This window comes from Jaculus jaculus, chromosome 9 (assembly GCF_020740685.1).
Source record: "Jaculus jaculus isolate mJacJac1 chromosome 9, mJacJac1.mat.Y.cur, whole genome shotgun sequence".
Classification (NCBI taxonomy): domain Eukaryota; kingdom Metazoa; phylum Chordata; class Mammalia; order Rodentia; family Dipodidae; genus Jaculus; species Jaculus jaculus.
Genome location: NC_059110.1, coordinates 134,443,904 through 134,461,821, shown reverse-complemented (window position 1 = coordinate 134,461,821; position 17,918 = coordinate 134,443,904). Strand labels below are relative to the sequence as shown.

At 52.5% G+C, this 17,918-nt stretch overlaps 1 protein-coding gene across 4 annotated transcripts in view; it reads right to left on the bottom strand.

Annotated features, from left to right (window-relative positions):
* Positions 1-17,474, bottom strand: part of Mapt (microtubule associated protein tau) — a 119,981-nt gene extending 102,507 nt beyond the window's left edge. For all 4 annotated transcript variants that reach the window (XM_045158337.1, XM_045158338.1, XM_045158339.1 and 1 more), the window contains exon 1: positions 17,327-17,474. The gene's annotated coding sequence lies outside the window, so the exon portion shown is untranslated. The remainder of the gene's footprint in view (positions 1-17,326) is intronic.
* Positions 17,475-17,918: the final 444 nt, after the last annotated feature.

Below are 17,918 nucleotides of genomic sequence, written 5' to 3'. Positions count from 1 at the left end.
TCCGGGTGCACACACCACTTTGCACATCTGGCTTCACGTGGGTACTGGGAAATCAAACCCAGGCCTTCAGCCCCCCCACACCCATGACATTTTCACTGTTGAAGGGTGCTGGCTCCTGAGTGCATACATGTATCTTTTTTTAAAAAATATTTTTTGTTCGTTTTTATTTATTTATTTGAGAGTGACAGAGAGAGAGGGAGAGAGAGAGATAGATAGAGAGAGAATGGGCGCGCCAGGGCTTCCAGCTACTGCAAACGAACTCCAGACGCATGCACCCCCTTGTGCATCTGGCTAACGTGGGTCCTGGGGAATCAAGCCTCGAACTGGGGTCCTTAGGCTTCACAGGCAAGCGCTTAACCGCTTAGCCATCTCTTCAGCCCAGCATACATGCATCTTTTGGAAAAGCAATAGGGACACTTGGGGAAAAGAAGAAACAGAGTGAAAATGGCCTCTCCTGACCCCATCCACAGTGGGTCACTGCACATGCTGCTACCACAACCCAGTTCCACCTCTCCGGAGCACCGCCTGTCTGAGTCCTCCATGGCACACTCACCTTCCTTTACACTAATGGTACCTCGGGATGCCTACCTGGCTCTTCACTAATCCGCAGCAGTGCCCAGGACACACACGTTTCTTTAAGGAGCACACCTTGTTTAGGCATCCCGACCTCACTTCCACATGGCAGATGACCCCCACACACAACCTTTGCTCGCACAGGAAAGGGGAGCTCTCGGGAGCGCGATGCTCTGTCAAAGGCCGTCTGATCGACTGGCGGCCGTCGGGCCAGGAGGGCTCCTGCCCACACGCCCGCGCCTTTCCGGCCTCATCGGCAGCAAAAGCGTCTCACTGTGGTTTGAGCGGCAGGTGTTTTGTTGTTTTTTTTTCAATGAGGGGTGAGATCAAGCATTTTTCCATGTTTTATCTCCTTCCCTGCTTTTTTTCTTTCTCTTGAGAAGTCCTGCTTTCTCTTCTATCGGGTCTGGATATTTGGGGGACAATTCTGGGATAGGACCCCGGCCTGTTCTAGATGACCCAAGGCCCCATAAGGGTGTACGACTGTCCAGATGTCAGCGAGCCAATGGCAATAAGGAGAAACCCTCTTGGGGAAAGCCCTGAGCCCTGCCTGTGCCCACCTGTGTGTTGGCGTGGAGGAAGCCCTCTTCACGTGGGAAATGGCCACATTAGTCTTCAACACTCGCCCCTGTCAGATGCATTTCAGAGCATAACGAACGACGGAGTCGTTTTATATCCCCTTTCCTCGAAAGCTCCTCTGGGAATCTGGAGCCAACACCTTCTTCTGGTACCTTCCAGGCCTCTGCCATGCCCTCTCACTCAGCAGCCAGAGCACCAGGGCCACTAGTCAAAGGACAGGAAGTCCCAGAGGTAGTGCCAACGCTGAGTTTAGTGGACCATGCTTGTAACCCCAGCCCTCGGGAGACTGAAGTAAGAGGACTGCCACACGTTTGAGGCCAGCCTGGGCTACAGAATAAATTCAGGGCCAGCCTGGGTTACAGAATGAGATCCTGCCTCAAAAAGAAAGAGGAGAGGGAAGGAAGTGAAGGGGAGGAAAAAGAAAAGAAAGAAAAGAGAAAAGAAGACAGGTCAGCAGAATCCCCAATATCTGATGGGTCATGATTTAGTCTTCAGGGCTCCACCATGACTCAGGGCTTTTGCAGTACAGTAGTTCTTAAAAGAGTAAGTTACCAAAACCTGTCTAATTGCCTCTCTTTTGTTTAGAGGATTAGTGAAATTTAAATCAGCTCAAGGCAAGTGTTTACCAAGCCCACTTCTGAGCTGCCCCACCAGATTTCCCACACATTTCAAAGATCCGTTTTCTATGGTCCTGGAACCAGCATTGTTAAATAAAATGCAAGTGGCCCATATAAATTTGAATATCATATACACCACATATTTAAATATTGCATCACGGGGCTTACTGCATTTGCTTCCTGGGACTGCAGTAACAAATGACCAAACACTGAGTGGCTTAATACAACAGGTGTTTATTCTCTCAGTTCTGGAGGTTGGAGGTCTGAAGTCAGCGTCACTGGGCTGCGAGCCAGGAGTTGGGACCACGCTGCCTTTGGTGCTCAGCGGGAAAGGCCTCGCTTGCCTCTTCCAGCCTCCAGAGGCTGCCATCCACCCTTGGCTTGTGGCCACATCACTTTGATTTCTTCCTTCATTACCATGCTGCCTTTTCCTCTATGTGTTTAATCACCTTCTGTCTCTGTGGTTTTAAAATATATTTCATTTATTTATGAGAGAGAGAGAGAGAGAGAATAAGAGGCAGAAATGGCACTCCAGGGCCTCTAGCCACTGCAAACAAACTCCAGCTGCATGCACCACCTTGTGCATCTGGCTTTATGTGGGTACTGTGGAATGGAACCTGGGTCCTTTGGCTTTGTAGGCAAGCGCCTTAGCCACGAAGCCATCTCTCCAGTCCCTCTCTGTTGCGTTTGAGTTAGGGTGTCACTCTAGTGCAGGTGATCTGGAACTCATTCTGTCACTCCAGGCTGGGCTCGAACTCATGGTGATCTTTCTACCTCAGCCTCCACTGGTGCGAGAACATGAGGCATGTGTCTCCATGCCCCGCTTTCCTTCTCTCTCTCTTGAATTTACTCAGGGTGTGTGTGTGCGCATGTGTGTCCGCATGCACATGTGTGTTTGGGTGCATGCCATGGCTTACGTGTAGAGGTCACAGGACAGCTTCTGGATCAGTCCTCACCTTCCGCCTGCTTTGAGGCAGGGGCTCGCGTCCACTGCCCCCCGCTTTGACGCATGCTCCGGGATTGGAACTCAGCTGCTCACAGTTGCACAGTAAGTGCTTTCTCTAGTCAGCCACGTCCCCAGGCCTCCCTCCCCCCGTCGCTCCTCTGAGGACACAGGTGACTGTATTTAGAATCCACTAAAATAATCCAGGATCATCTCATCTCAAAATCCTTAATGTGATCACATCTGTAAAGACCCTTTTAGCAATTAAGGTCATAGATTCTAGGGATTAGGGCCTGACATCTTTGGGGAACATTTTGGAACTCTCTACATACACTTATGCTAAAAAAATTGTGGTCCAAATTTAACTGGCCATCCTGTGTTTTAACTTGCTAATTCTGATGCCTCTACCTGGACCCTCACCTATCAGGAGACAGCTGGGATGCAGGTGGGCTGCCTTGAACTTTCACCACCATTCCTGGTAGGTGTGTGGGTGGGGGACAGGCCACAGACCCAACCTTGTTCACAAAGACCCTTTGTCTTTGAAGGGTTCATGGTCTGAGGTGACATTCCAGTATTCAGGGGAACCTAAAGATATTGTGTTTTGTTTTGTTTTTTGGATGCCCAGGCTGACCTAGAACTCACTCTGTAGCCCAGGCTGGTCTCAAAGTCATGGGAATACTCCTAATTCAGCTTTGCAGAGCTGAGATTAAAGTCATGAGCCAACACCTCGTGAAATACCTGACTTTAAAAAAGATGGGGACAAAGCCAGGAGTGATGGTGCACACCTTTAATCCCAGCACTCAAGAGGCAGAAACAGGAGGATTGCTGGGCATTTGAGGCCACCCTGAGAATACATAGTGAATTCCAAGTCAAACTGGGCTAGAGCAAGGCTCTACCTAAAAAAAAAAAAAAAAAAAAAAAAAAAAAGATGGGGACATATGTTTCTCCTTTAGCATTTAACATTTATTGTTTATTTATTTGAGAGAGAGAAAGAGAGGCAGGTAAAGAGAGAGAATAGGTGTGCCAGGGCCTTTAGCCACTACAAATGAACTCCGGATGCATGCGCCCCCTTGTGCATCTAGCTTACATGGGTTCTGGGGAATCGAGCCGGGGTCCTTAGGCTTTGCAGGCAAACACCTTAACCACTGAACTATTTTACTGGCTCCAACCTTTAGCATTTAAAACCCCAGGCTGGCCTGGAACTTGCTGTGTAGTTGAAAACGAACTTGAACTCCTGATCCTCTTGTCTCCCCCTCCTCAGTGCTGGAATTAAGGATGTGGTCCACCATGCCTATTTTTTTTGTTTTGTTTTTTGACGTAGGGTCTCACTTTAGCTCAGGTTGAGCTGGAATTCATGGAGATCCTCCTGCCTCTGCCTCCTGAGCGCTGGGAAGGTAGAAAGATGAACACACAGATGTATGTATGCCTCCCTTACTATGCTCAAGTCTCTTTAGTCGACAGTGTGTTAAGTTACTCTGCCACTTACTCAGCCACTCAGCAGTGACTGGGTGTTCATCGTGTGCCCTGAACTAGAGCAGGAGCTGAAGATACAGAGAAGAAATATTTCATTTATTTATTTGCGGGGGGGGGGGCGGGGAGACAGAGGTGTGCTAGGGTCTCTAGGCACTGCAAGTGAACTCCAGATGCATGCGCCATTTTGTGCATCTGGCTTTACATGGGTACTATGGAATTGAACCTGGGTCGTTACACGTTGCAGGTGAGCATCTTAACCGATGCTCCATCTTTCCAGTCCCTCAACTTGGATTTTCTTGTAGAACTATTCACTTTTCATCTGAATATCTTTTTTAAAATTATTTATTTATTTATGAGCAAAAGAGAGTAGGGGTGGGCCAGGGCCTCCCCAACTCCAGATGCACGCGCCGCCTTGTGCATCTGGCTTTATGTGGGTACTGGGGAACTGAACCTGGGTCCTTTGACTTTGCTGGCAAGTGCCTTAACTGGTAAGTCATCTCTCCAGCCACCTGAATATCTTTTATAAGCTGCAATGATCCCCTTCACCATACTCCAGCTACAAAAGTACAAAACAAAACAAAACAAAACAAAACTTGCAGGGACCTCACATATGGTATCTTCACTATACAGCTGGTAGATTAGAAAGAAGAAAAAAATGCTGGTCAGAAGGTGGGAGGCAAGACGAGAACAGAAAACGGCTTCCATTACAGGGAAGAGCTGTGGGAGAAGGAGATCTTTGTCATGCCAATGTGCTGCAACAGAACTGCAGCCTCACCCAGCAGCGCCTCCCGCCGGTGCCCATCACTCCCCTCTTCCTGGTCCCAGAACGGGAAGCTTAAAGTGTGCAGAGCCAGGGCCTCAGTGGGGATGATACGGGCCTGGTCTCTCCCCTCCTCTCCTCTCCTCTCCTCTCCTCTCCTCTCCTCTCCTCTCCTCTCCTCTCCTCTCCTCTCCTCTCCTCTCCTCTCCTCTCCTCTCCCCTCCCCTCCCCTCCCCTCCCCTCCCCTCCCCTCCCCTCCCCTCTTCTCTCTTTTCTTTCCCATGACCCTCTTTCCCATGAGCAGAGGCTGCCTTTGTCTGCCTTGTCCAGGGAAACCACCCCTTTTAATGAACTCTCTCCTGAGACTCTGTCTGGGAGCCGACCCTGCTCTTCCCTGAGTGTGTTTACACACTGGCTCCTCACCCTCATCTTGCAGCCTCCACACCCAGCACTGTGGTGCTTGTGAGCCTTTCTTATGCTTTCATAGGCTGGAAGATCTAAAAGGCGCTGCTGTGTTTGGTAGAGCAGACCTGTCCATGACAGACACTATATTTGGTTCTGCCGTCACTGACGACATGAAGCAAGAGCCCAGTTTAGAGGCTCACTTTCCAGTCAAAATAATCTCTCCCGGCTCATGTTACAGGTGACCCATCACAGAGGCAGGAGGGCGGTGGCAATCTTGAGGACGGGGACAGAGGCAAAGCTGTGCCTAAGGTACCATCTGGCTCCCTGATAAGCCCTGAGGGCTCTTTGCCTCAGTTTGCTCCTCTGCAAAACGGGGCAATGATCCAGCCTCATGGGGAATGAGGACTGATTGAGGCAATGTTTTTAGTATAATAAGTGCAGCCTGCAAGGGCCGTGTTTGCAGTATCCTCACTTAGCCAAGCAAATCTGCACCGTGGGGGAGACTTTTGGGTTTGTGGGAAGGTTATTTCAGCTAGTGGTGCACGCCTTTAATCCTAGCGCTAAGGGGTCAAAGGTAGGAGGAATGCTGTGAGTCCTAGGCCAGCCTGGAACTTCAGGGTGAGTTCCAGATCAGCCTGGGCTAGAATGAAACCCTAACCTCTAAAAAATAAAACAATAGCCGGGCGTGGTGGCGCACTTCTGAGGTAGGGGGCTCACTGAGAGTTTGAGGCCAGCCTGAGACTACACAGTGAAGTCCAGGTCTGCCTAGGCTAGAGTGAACCCCTACTCAAAAAAATATAATAAGTAAATAAATAAAACTTTAAAAATTAAAAAAAACCCTACAACAAAAACGAATGATTATTTCAAAGGAAATGTGGTTTTTATTTTCAGCTGTTCAGAGCAATGGAACTATGGCATAGGCAGAACTCCTGCTTTATTTACGTAGATAAAGCTTAACCCTATACCAGCCTGTGTGATCTGTCAGCACACAGCTGCTTTCGCGGAGCGAGCGTTCTAATAAGAACGCACTCACAACACCAGCACTTGGGAGGCCACGGCAGAAGGACTGCCATGAGTTTGAAGCTAGTCTGGGCTACAGAGTGGGACTCTGACTTTAAAAAAAAAGAGGAGGGCCAGGGCCATAGCTCTGTCAGTACAGTGCTTGCCTTGCAAGTATGAGGACCTGAATTCAATACCGAGAACCCATGTTAAAAAAGGTTAAGGGGCTGGGCATGACGCTGCACACCTTTAATCCCATCACTGGGAAGGCAGAGGTAGGAGGATCACCATGAGTTAGAGGCCACCCTGAGACTACATAGTTAACGAAAAACCAGAAAAAAAAAAAAAAAAAAGCTAGAGGGGGTGGAGAGATGGCTTAGCAGTTAAGGAGTTTGCCTGCAAAACCTAAGGACTCAGGTTCCATACCCCCAAACCCATGTAAACCAGATGTACATGGTGGTGCATGCATTTGGAGTTCTTTTGCAGTGGCTACAGGTCCTGGAACACCAATTTTCTCTCTCTCTCTCATCCTTTCAAAATAAATAAAAATTTTAAAGCATTTTTCACAGCACACTGGGGAATCAGAGGCGGGCTGATGTCTGTAGATCACTGACTAGCCATTACTGCCTACTTGGTAAATTCAAGGCTAATGAGAGACCTTGTGTCAAGAAAGCAGATACTGGACTGGAGAGACGGTGCAGAGGTTAAGGCATTTGCTTGCAAAGTCTAACGAGCTGGGTTCAATTCCCCACTACCCACATAAAGCCAGATGCACAAGGTGGTGCATTCGTCTGGAGTCCGTGTGCAGTGGGCTAGAGGCTCTGGCATGCCCATTCTCTCTCTGTATATGCCTCTTTCTCTCTCTCTCATGAATAAATAAACAAATAAATAATTTTTTAAAAGAAGAAAGTGGCTGTCATTCCTGAGGAATAACACCTGAGATCATCTGGCCTCCACAAACCTGCATACACCCAGTTACATCCCCAACACATGCACCCATATACTCATGAACACACTCCCCCAAAACTAAATAAAGTGTCTTCTGAGCTCCAGGGGCTGGCTCAATGACTGCACACACCTGGGGAGCAGGAGAGCCACATGATACAGTCCCTGACCCCAGAGGACACCTCACCCGAGGGGAAATGGACTCTGCACATGAAGCAGGGAGGCAAGGAGATCCTCAAGCATCAGCTACTGCAGCAGTGATGTTGGGGGGAGAGGAAGTGCGGGGGCTCCTGGGTATTGCAAGCAATAGGTGGGGACAGCCTCAGGGATGGGGGGCACAGCCCAGTACCCAGGTACAGGAAGGCAGTAAGAACATGGCGTCTGTGAAGGAGGTGGGGCGGCTGGGTGGCGGTAGGAAGCGGGACTGGGGAGACAGGCCCATGGACTGAGAAGGTGGCATGAAGCCAGGCTTGGCTTAGCAGGTGACCGAGAATCTGACTGGGGACTCAGGCTCGGACATGGACATGACAGGCGACATTCTGCTCTTTGGAATTCCCACCATGGATAACTATTTCCATAAAGACACCAGGATGAGGTCTGAAGCTGTTTCGGAGCTGGTGGAGGCAGAAGTGGAAAGAGAGGCCAAGCCAGAAGCTTCCTGCTGGAAATGACAGATCCATTCCAGGATGTGGAGGGAGAAGAGCTTAAGACTCATTCTGTGGTTTGCCACACTGGGGACTGGAAGGTGGTTAGGTTCCCTTGACTCCAGTGGACAGGACCAGATAATAATGAGCAGAATGTCAGGATTCCCAGGGGGTAATGATGTGGCCATTCAGACACCCAGGACCAGCAAGGAAGCTCGACCTTGAGGCTGCGCCTGTGAGCCGGTCGGGGTGGCGCTTCACGCGCCCTTGAGAACCCCCCGCCACGTTCACAGCAAAGCAAAGGAACCCAGCTCCAGCTCATTTCAAAACCATTCAATTTAACGAGCTACCAAAATATTGTACCATCGAAGTCAAGCTCAGCTTTTGTTGTTGTTATTTTTGTTTATTTATTTGAGAGGGATAGAAAGAGGCAGATAGAGGGAGAGAGAATGGGCGCGCCAGGGCCTCCAGCCACTGCAAACGAACTCCAGACGCGTGCGCCCCCTTGTGCATCTGGCTGATGTGGGTCCTGGGGAATCGAGCCTCGAACCAGGGTCCTTAGGTTTCACAGGCAAGCGCTTAACCACTAAGCCATCTCTCCAGCCCATCAAGCTCGGCTTTAATTTACTCTTTGGCTTAATCGATTCTCATCACGTGCTAAACGGCAAGTGGTGGGGAGAGGCCATCCTGGGTATAATTAGAACATGAGTCTCTAAACCAAATCCCTGCCTGATTAGAAAGAACCCAAAATCTCCAGAGGAAATAGAAAATCTCCCAGGAAATTCCACTTGAAGGTCATGACATGAGTCGAGAAGGAAGTCTCAGCCCGTTTCCGGCGACGGCGGCACTGGCACGGGCTAGGAGTCACTTGAGGTCACCCCACCCTCTGTCCTGCACCCCGCTTTGGATCTCCTCTCCAAAAGGGGGACAGCCACAACCAGTGTAGGCTGGCCTCAGTCGTCCTGTCCACGCCTGTCCATCCCTCCTGGGCATGGCCCACGCTGACCACGCTCACTCCAGGGGACCAGCTGCTCCGGCTGGCTGGAATCAGGACAGAGGGGACAGCAGCTGTACCATTTCAGGCACCAGGTTTCACTGAGCCCACGAGGGGCTCAGACCGACATCTGGCGAGGCCCTGACGGTGACTTCCTGACTTCTGAGCCGCTCAAAGGGACAGATCATTTCATTTCAGCCCACCAAGAAGGGGAGACAATACACTACCGGCCATCCATTGCATTCTGAGGGAAAACTGCATCCCCGAGACAGATAAAGGACAGCGGTCTAGGAATTCTCCATCTTTGCCAAAAGTCTCTTACATCAATGGGGAGACAGTGGCTAAATTCAGGGGGTGGCAAGCCAGGCAGCTAGTGATGAGGAAGACCACAAAATGAGCAGATCACTGGCTTCTGGAATTCAGTCTTACTAGGAACAAATGACGAGTCAGATCTTTTCTTTTTCTTTCAATCTTATTTTATACCTTGGATCAGACGGTGAACTTAAAATATGAATCTCGCTGATCTAAAAATTTTTTTCTTGCATTTCTTATCAGCCATTAAACACTGGCATGTGATTATTTATAGCATTCTAGTGACACCAAAAAGGGATGTATTTCAAAGTACTCCGTTCTTATTAACACTCCCCGGGGAGCGAGCGGCCATCACTGACTGGCCTTTCTCAGGCGCAGCAGCCAGCAGCCTTGCTGGGGAGGGAGGGACTTCGAGGCCAGGGGAGGAGCTAACCCTAGCGCACAGCCTGGGGAGGCTTGGCGTCCCCAGATGCTTATTGGAGAAAACATTCAACGCTCTCAAAGAAGGTTCAGGTGAATGTGTGAGCATCTCTCCTATATTCAAGCGGATTTAGGGACGCTCTGCATGGAACATTCAGTGTTCACAGCAGGCCACACGGAGGCCTGGGGCAGAGGCAGGAGCTGAATCCCTGTACTGCTCACGGTAGAATGGGGCCACGTAGAATCAGTCTCTCTTGTTCTTCTGGAAAAGATAAGCCAGGGAACTGTTCCCAGAGGGGCTGGCAGTGCCTCCAACTGCTATTCCTAGTGTGTCTTGGCAATGGGTAACTTTGAAAGGACCTGTTTATATTCATCTCTACACTGTGCTTTTCACTGTGCCCCAGGGTGGTAGTAGGTTAGACTATCTAGTCGCCTATCTAACCTTTCTGCACTTAGTAGCATAAATTGTCTTAAATCCTGATGCAACTATCAACGCCGAAGTTGAAAGCTGTTCAGGTTTTTCAGAAAACTCAATATAAAAATTCTAGGGGTTGGGGAAATGGCTCAGTGGGTAAAATGCTTGCCATGAAAGCATAAGGACCCAAGTTCAGATCTCCAGCACCCACAAAAAAGCCAGGCACCTATACTCCCAGAGCTGGAGAGGTGGAGAGAGGAAGACGGCTGAGATTTGCTGGTAGAGAACTTAGCCAGCTCAGTGAGTCCCAGAAACAGTGACAGTCTCAATAAACGGAGATGGAAAGCAACGGAGGAAGACACCTGGTGTCTACATGCATACACTACATATGTAAAAACAGAGTAAATCTGGAATAAACTGATCTCTGAAGAGCTAAACATTATGAACAGGAAAGGCAAAAGGGCAGCTGGGAGGCCCCGCGTGGGGGCGCACGCCTTTCATCCCAGCTCTCAGGAGGCAGAGGTAGGAGGACTGCTGTGAGTCTGAGGCCAGCCTGGAATTACAGAGTGGGTTCCAGGTCAGCCTGGGCTACAGTGAGACCCTGCCTTAAACAAACAAACAAACAAAAAGTTAAGATGGAGTGTCACTGTTTAACCCAGATGGCCATTGAATTTACTACTGTCCTCTTGCCTTTGTCTCTTAAACTGCTGGGATTACACGTGTGCACCACCACACCCAGCATATATGTATCATTTTAAAAATTATCTTTACTGATATGATGGCTTAAAATTGGTGCGTTGGGCTAGAGAGATGGCTCAGTGGTTAAGGCGCTCAACTGCAAAGCCTAACCACCTGAGTTTTATTCCTCAGTATCCACACAAAGCCAGATGCACCAAGTGGCTCACATGTCTGGAGTTTATTTGCAGTGGCTAGAGGTTCTGGCTCTCTCTATGTCTGTTTCTCTTCTATCTCTCACTACTTACAAATAAAATAAAATAAATAAATAATATTTTTAAAATGGTTTATTATCCCAGCTTCATTTTACAAATAAGAAGGCTCTATTTATTTATTTATTTACTTGTGTGTGTGCATGAGTGTGTCAAGGTCTCTTGCTGCTAAAAACAAATGTCACATACGTGGGCTACTTTTGGCATCTGGCTTTATGTGGAGATGCTGGAGAATCAAACCTGGGTGGGCAGGTTTTGCAAGCAAATGCATTTAACTACTGAGCCTTTCCCCAGCCCCAAGAGGTCTTCTTAAGCCCAATTTCTTGATTCATATGTGACTCTGCTTATTGGTGCTTGGAATTCCCAAGTTTAAGGCCTCAAGGGGTAAGCTTTAATTGACATTTCTCTTTTTTAAGTTTTCGTTTATTTATTTGCATGTATGTGCGCGCGCACGCAAGGTCCCTTGCTGCTGCAAGTGAATGTCTGTCTGGCTTTATGTGGGTAGCTGGAGAATTGAACCCTGGCCAGCAAGCTTGGCAAGCAAGTGCTTTTAACCACTGAACTATCTCTGCAGCCCCTATTTTCATATTTTTCTGCTTTCTCCACCGTCCACTATTGAAGTCTACATTGAAGTCATTGGGTTACTGACTTCTAATGAATCACTTCATTTGCAAAGCTCCGCCCACATCCTCTGCCTTCCCTGATGCCATTCCTTCCCAGCTCTGAAGCAGTCACTTTCATTCAAGGAGGAAGCCAAAAAAGACCTGTGGGCCTGAGGGCTGAGCCAGGTCCCCTTTCCTGGGAGGGAGGCAGTGAGGTTCAGGGAAGGCTGGTGTGGGCAGTCTGCGGTCTGTTCCTGCCACGGAGTGGCTTTCAGGAAGGAAGAAGCAGGGCAACAGACGATAAGGTTCCCGGGTGCCTGTGGGAAGAGTTCTGTGTGTACATTTAAATGTGGGTGGGTGGGTGCCGTCCCAGGGATCCATTTCCACCCAAACAACAGTGCCTGCTTCCAGAGGAGCTGGGCTTGATTCCTACTTGGTATAACAATTTATCTGTCTGTCACAACCGATTCCAACACCAGGGCCTGCAGACACCTCGACACACTTGTCCAATTACAAGTGTCCATCCAAAGGGTGCTGCCAATCGGGCCACGTACTGAGGAGTTAGTTACTTCATGCCTGGCTCTAAGTGCTGCATTGCCACCTATAAACCCCGCGGCAACCTTGGAGATAGGCTCTGTCTTACCCTAAACCACAGATGACAAAACAACACAACACCCAACCCTCTGGTACATGAAGCAATACTTCAGGCTCCACAGTGCTGGGGGCGCTCGGACTGGTGCCCAAGAGCCCTGGTATGAGCCCACACCAGCACTGCCTGCACTGGAGACCTGTCCTTCAAGTATTTACGCCCCTTCCTAAAGTAGCTGAGGCACAAGATACATTTCTTGGAGATTACTTATTGAATAGCTAGCCGAGTGTGCACACTGAAATGACAGCAAACGGAAAAACAACATTAAGATAACCACCCAGAATGCATTTGAAGTTCTACTTGTCTGAAGTCTATTCTATCCATGCGCCTGCAGAATGTTTTCTAATCAAGAATCCCAAGATTTCTAAAGCCCTCTGGGGTGGCCTCCCACTGTCTCCCCATACTCCCCAGGGAGCCACCTGGGCAGGAAAGTAGCTGGTGGAGGGGACAGGAGCCTGACATCTGGAGACAGAAAAAGAATTCTTGGACAGCCACTCCTCTGGCGAAGTGACAGGAGTGAGTCAAGCGTGATGGTGTATGTCCCTGCCTCGATGGCCAGCCGGCTTGGGAGGAAGGCCTGTGGACCTGCAGTCAGCTCTCACCCTCGCTTTCAGGGAGAGACAATGAGCCCTGTGGACCGGGCACAGCAGCCCCACGGCCCACAGCATGATGTAAATTAGCTGCAGAGTTTGGCCCAGTAAGCACAGCCTTGAGAACCCGAGTCATGGAGACCTGAGATGCTTGCAATGGGGGCTTCCCGTGCCTACCCAGCTCCACACACTCCCAGAGCCCGGGCATAGCTGTGGGTGTCAGGTCTCAACCTCTGGAAGGGACAGAACCTAAGACAGAGACCTGATGCCCCAAAACTTTTGTGAATTCACCCTAACCACAGCTAAATCCCCCAATCTTATTAACAGTCAATTCTGAGTCAATCAAACGTGGCTGGGAGACAGAGGAGTCTGGAATCCTTAGATCTGAGGAAAGAGGTTTAAGGTCCCTAGAGAAGGTATTTTCTGTTTGATCAACAGAGCACCAAGGTGGAGTGAAATCTCTTCCTCTCCATGTCAGGATCAGACCCCGAGGGCTTAAATCCACCTCTCTCAAATTCACTCCAGTCAAACTCCATTCAGACTCTTGCAAGGTTCTTCCAAGGAGGAAGCAAGAAGATGCTGATTAAATAAGTAGAAGGTAAGATCTAGCTGGAAATGATCACAGGTCCAGTTGGAAAGGTAACACGTGTCCATACATACAGCCGCAAAACCCATATATCCACACAGCTGAGGGAAGGTGAAATAAAACGCAATTTCTTAAAACTTTTCAACAAATGAGCTACATGATCTGATGTTACCAAGACAGAAGGAAAAAGTCAGTCCACACAAAGGGCCCCACAGTCGCCTTATATCTGCAGGCTGATCTTGACCTCCAAGGACATGTGGGTCAAAGGGCATGTTCAACACAAGGCTCCTTTCCCGACTGGGAATACATCTGACCTTTCATCAATCAAAACGAGTCTAAAGTTGTCTTACTGCAATCCGTGGGCATTATCTATTTCCTTTGTTCCTCTCTGGGGAACAGTGCTTGACACTAGAAGCCACTTAAAAGCCACACCCTTGCACCACCACCAGAATGTGCAGACAAGGTTTGTGCGGGGCTGCCAGCCATGGTTTGTCACTCCCCCTCCCCCCAAACAGCAAAGCCAACAACCCCCACCCCCAAATCATTCAGTGGTCAACCCAAGTGCCAGGCCAGGTTACTGTAGTGTACACATCCGGGAAGGCGCAGCTGGAGGAGGGGTGATACCTTAGCTAGCTATCCATTTGTTTAGAGAGAAGTTTAGCAATCCGTACGAGCCATCGATAAGCAACATCATTAAGCACAAAATGACATTCCAGCAATAGCCACAGAATTAAGTATGATAGGCGAGATGCTTCCCATTCAGCTATGCCCGGTGAGTTCAGGAGGCGAGACAGGGATCCAGCCTGGAGTCTAAGCGCCCCTGTGGCCCTGGAGGAAACACGGACTGTCGCCGTCCCAGGCCCCATCATCCATCCCAAGCGGAGCCAGTAAGACGAAGACTGTGGAGTTACCCAAGTTCTTAAACGCCAGAGGGGACGAGTCTGTGTGCCCGGGGTGGAAAAGGGGCTCCCCTTATCTGAGGGGTGGTGGTTGCTAGCTCTCGGGTACAGGGACTTTTTATGGATGCGGGATGCCGGCTGGATTCAGCGCTCAAAATCTGGGACGCCAACACCACGGGTTCTGGGATGTGGGCGGTTAAAATGAGCGTACAGCCAGCGATGGAGCCGCTCAGACGTCGCCCTAAAGGGCCATTCCACAGCCCCGAGCCTCCTTGACGACCGCGGTACCCCACCAAACCGCCGACACGTTCCAAAATGGAGCGAATTTACAGGCGCGTGGCCTGCGCTTTGTTCCTGCATTGGGTTGACTGCGCTCGCCTCCGCCGATTTTCCTTCCCCAACCCATATGAAGAGGCACCTCTGCCCAGGGGACTGCCCTGGGCAGCCTCGCTCCAGGCTCCCCTTTTTGTCCAGTCCCTTCTCTGCAGCCCAGCCTCTTCTGGAATCGGGAATCGCGCGCCCAGCCTGTTGCGGGGCGAGGGCTGGGTGGGTCGCCTCCATCCCGCTCTGCGCCGCCCTGGCAAGCGGTGCCCAGCGGGCCCAGCCCACGCGCGCGGAGGCATCGCCAAGCCCAAGTTCTGGACCCCGACGCCACCACCCCAGCCCTACCCGGAACCCAGACGTTCCCCAGAATTCAGGTCGACCTGGGCGGCCCACTAAGGATTCAGGATTGGTCCCCTAAGGTGCTGGTAGGTTCAGAACTATGCCTCCGCACTAGTTTTCAGGGGCAGAATTAACCAGAAACCCACGAGGCCTCGCTCCCGGTAGAACCCGGAGGCTAGGACTCCGTTCGCCTTCAATCACGCCACGCAGCAAATCAATAAATCAGTGCCCCGTTTAAGATAATACGAATAAAACAATATTAACCAGTGTGCCTATAGCGAAAACACCAGGGACGCCAATCTGGGTGGCTGCGGCCTCCGTAGCCAATTAGAAGGAGGCTCAGGTCGAGGGCTCTCCCCACCCACCAGTAAAACAACCTGGCACTGTCAGACCACCCCAGGGTCCTGAACCTCCTGGGGAAGCGGCAGGGCAAAGCCAGAAGGTACTTCTCTGTCGCGTGTGGTTCCCATGGCAAACCCCTCAAGTCGGTGCCCGCCCCCCACCCCCGTCGGTGATCTGGGAGAGATGGGTGTGGCCGCAGCATCCCAGGGGACTTCGAGCTCGCTCCCGTCTCCAGCCTGGAGAAGCAACAGGGCTTAAGGTGGGAAGGAACTTCTGCTGCGGGCTCCTCCCCATGGGGGAGGGGGGTGCTAGATGCGAAAGCTAATGGGTTACGGCCCCCAGGCAGCTCTGGGTGTGGTTCCAATGAGGCCAGTAGAACCTCAGGCCGCTACCTCCAATTCCACCCTTTAGGACCTGCCAACGCTTCCTGGCACTGGGCCGAACTGGGGGAAGGGGGCTGAGCGAGGTCACGCCCGGCAAATGCATGCCCTGGGTGCTGTGACTCTCTGAGCAAGCCTGGAAAACCAACAAAGGTTCTGAAATGATGGACGAAAAAAAGGGGGGGGGGAATGTAGGGAGCGCGTGGCTAAATACTCTCGTGGAATAAAAGCCAAAAGCCAGGGATGGCAGCGCAGATCGCCCAACCTCTACAAACAAAGCAGGGAGCTCCCTTCGAAAATTCCGGGTTAATGCTCCCGGAGCTCACGGCCGCAAGTAGGAGGGGGGAAAAAAAAACACCCTCAAGATTTTTGCGTTGACGACCCCTTCCTCTTTAATTCCCATCTGTGTCCTGTCCTCGGAAGCCCGGCTAGACTTGGCATACACGATAAAGACGTGACACGCCGCGAAAAGATGGCACCTCACGTTCAGAGGGGGAAAAAACGGGGGAGGGGTGGGAGTAGGAGGAGGTACATCCTCCCCTCCCCTTCCCCCGGCTCGCCCACCCAGGTCCACACCCACTGCCGCAGTGAGGGGCGAGCCCTGCGCGCGAAGCCCGCGCCTCCGGCAGGCAGCGCACACGCCGGGAGCCCCGCGCAGGGCGCAGAGAAAGGAACCCGCCCGAAGCGCACCTGCAGCCCCGCACAGGTCTGAGCAGCGCGGCGAGGGTGCGCGCCCGCGAGGGGGGAGCCGCAGCTACCCGGTCCGCTGACGTCGCCCGGCCAGGCGACCCCCGCCTCCGCGAGCTTCCACGTCCAGATCGGCTCACCACCTTCTCTCGGGCACGGCGCCGCTCCCGCCCCGCTACCAGGCGCGCGCAGGGGGAAGGGCAGCTCAAGTGACAGCGCCTGGACCCCTCCCCATCTCTCCGATTCCGCCCAGCCCCCAAATGTCCCCTGCCGGTTTCTGAAGGAGGAAAAGGGGAGGGGGCGGGCCACCGCCTTAAATCAGAGACCGTGAAGGCCGGGTCGGAATCGTGGCCGGGAAGGTGTATATATGTATACGCATGGAGTCATCATTTCTAGAATCCCCGATGCACGTCTTCCCTTACTGCTGATGGCAAACAGGGACAGATGAGTCCGATCTCAGATTCGGTTTCGGGGGTCGTCATTGGACCCCCCTTCCCTAAACACACGCACACACACACACACACAGATCCACGCCCATTGCGGCAAAGAGCTGAGCTCCGGAGTGAAGAGCAGCCCCCTCCCCCAGGTCACCGCCATCCGCGCCCCACCCTGCGGGCACAGCCCTCCCCTCGGATTTGCGCGAAGCGGGTCGTGCAGACCCCCATACAGCACACGCACTCCCCCGCGTGCGTGCACCTCCTGCACGCGTTCCTCTCCAGACCGCCCCCCCCCCCGCGTCCAGCCCCCGAGCGTCTAGGGCGCAAGAAGGGCTGTTTCCCCCGATCGATGCCCAGCACACTACATCCATCATCTTTCGTGGGGGGGGGGGGGCGGCGAGGAGCGGCGCGGGGCTGGTGCAGGGGAGCAGACCCGGAGACGGGCTCCACAGCCTCGGCGCTTACCTGGTGCTCGACTGCAGGCGAGGACAGAAGAGGTCCGCGGAGGAGACGGAGGTTGTGGCGGCGGAGGCAGAAGGTGGGCGGTGGCGGCGGCGCTGCTGCGGCTGCTGCAGCTGCTGGTGCCGGAGCCGGTGGGTGGCGGTGACTGCGAGCGAGCGCGCGCGCCGGCGAGAGAGCGCGTCCCCGGGGCCGGCGGGCGGCGCAGGCGCGAGCGGCGGGAGCGCGAGCTTCCCTCGGGGTGGGGAGGAGGGGCTGGCAACCGGGCCTCCTCCGCCGGCGCCTTCCCCCTCCGGACACTAGTGGGCGCGCGCGAGCGCCCCCGCCCCGGCCTCCCCGCGCCTCCGGCGCCTCCGCGCGCTGCCCGGCTCGCGGGTCCCGCTCCCGCCGCGCCTCGGGCCGCCGGTGCTGACCGCCGCCCGCGCGCACGCGCCCCACCCCCGGCGCACGCGCACTCCCGGCCTCTCGCGGCTGCAGCCTTTGTCTGGTCCAGGGGTCTCCTCCCTTGGACCCCTCGGCGAGGTGGGGTGCTGGGTGCACGCGTTCTCCGCTCCTTTCCTTTGAGTCGGCCTGGGGCCCCCGCGCCCTCCCCCGGGCG